This window comes from Propithecus coquereli, unplaced genomic scaffold, assembly GCF_000956105.1.
Source record: "Propithecus coquereli isolate 6110/MARCELLA unplaced genomic scaffold, Pcoq_1.0 Scaffold309, whole genome shotgun sequence".
Taxonomy (NCBI): Eukaryota; Metazoa; Chordata; class Mammalia; order Primates; family Indriidae; genus Propithecus; species Propithecus coquereli.
In genome coordinates this window covers 2,267,824-2,269,426 of record NW_012148719.1, presented here as the reverse complement: position 1 = coordinate 2,269,426, position 1,603 = coordinate 2,267,824, and positions in this window count along the sequence as shown.

Sequence of the window (1,603 nt, the reverse complement as noted above, 5' to 3'; positions counted from 1 at the left end):
AAGAAATATGAAAAATGTAAAAAATATATATATAATTAATTATGGCGGAAATTGTGGATGACTCCAAAATGCCTAATCCTCCTCAGATGATTGATCTCAGCCATTCTTCCTGACAATGTGGATCAGAAATGAGCATGTGACCTGATTCTGGTCATTGAGATGTGAGAAGTCTGATAGTGGAAAGTATTTCTTAATCCTAAGAAAGAGACATAGGAAGAAACCATCTCTGCTATTTCTGAAATGTGAGGCCTCAAAATGCTATAGCTGTCTTTCCATAAGTCTGAAGATGAAATCAACTTAGAAAATACAAGATTTGAAGGACAGAAAGAATATGGTTCCACTGACACGGGGGTCACTTTGAAATTCCTTTGATGTGAGGTTATAAATATTCTTACATTCAAGTTATTTTGAGTATGGGCTTCTGTTACTTGACATTGCAATCCTCATTACTGATTGAGATGATTAGTTTTATGCCTTAACTTGACTAGCTTATAGTGCCCAAATGTTTGCTTACAATTAAACACTTGTCTAGATGTGGCTATGAAGATATTTTTTAATGTGATTAACATTTATAATCAGTTGACTCTAAGTAAGGCAGATTACCTTCCATAATGTTGGTGAGCTGCATCCAATCAGGTGAAGCCTTAAAAGCAACAACTAAGAGTTCCTAAATGAAAAAGAATTCTGCTTCTTCGAAATTCCACCAGAGTTCCCAGTCTTCAGCTCGAGACTGCAACATTAACTCTTACCTGAATCTCTCACCTGTCAGTTTTCCCCACAGATTTTGTACTTGCCAGTCTACACAGTCTTGTGAGACAATTCCTTAAAATAAATCTCTGAATAAATATGTATCCTACGAATTCTGATTCTCTGGAGAAATCTAACTAATTCACTGATATGGCAGTTCTATTTCACAATTAGTAATATTATTTCCAAATAATTAATAATTATAACTGGTGGATAATCAAAATAATTACATAAAATCCATTACATGATTCTTTCTTTTGTGAAAAAAACCTACATTTGGCATGTGCCTGGAGAACCAACAAATTTGAATAATCTTAATCCAGGTTCATTTGACTAAATACTTATTCTTCTAAAACTATTTAGTGTTTTCAAAAATAATAAGTGAATTTTTTATGATTTTTTAATTTAAATAGATCCAGGCCTATTTTGCTTAACCCCATTTCTTTTGTGTTCTATGGCTCTGAGTAAGTTCAACATTTTTCTTTTATAATGACAGGGTTCTTTTATCTACTTTAGGACAAAAGAATTTTCTCACACTAAGGTTAAAACAATAAGAATGTGCATCGAATTATGAAGTAATATAATTTTAAACTCACAAATAAATTTTTACTATCTCTTGTTGTCAAGGAAACCACTTTGTGTGTCCTTGTATTGAATTACTGGAATGTTAGGATTTTTTAAAATGTAAATGCTTATTTCTGTTTCACTTTGTATGCTGCTGCATTAAATTAATCATTGTAATTTATATTTCATGAAGCTATTTTAAAGTGTTTGCCAATAAAGCACGTGAAAATGGAATACAAATAAAACAGCTATTGCCATGAGATAGGCATCAGTATAGGAAAAATATCTATTA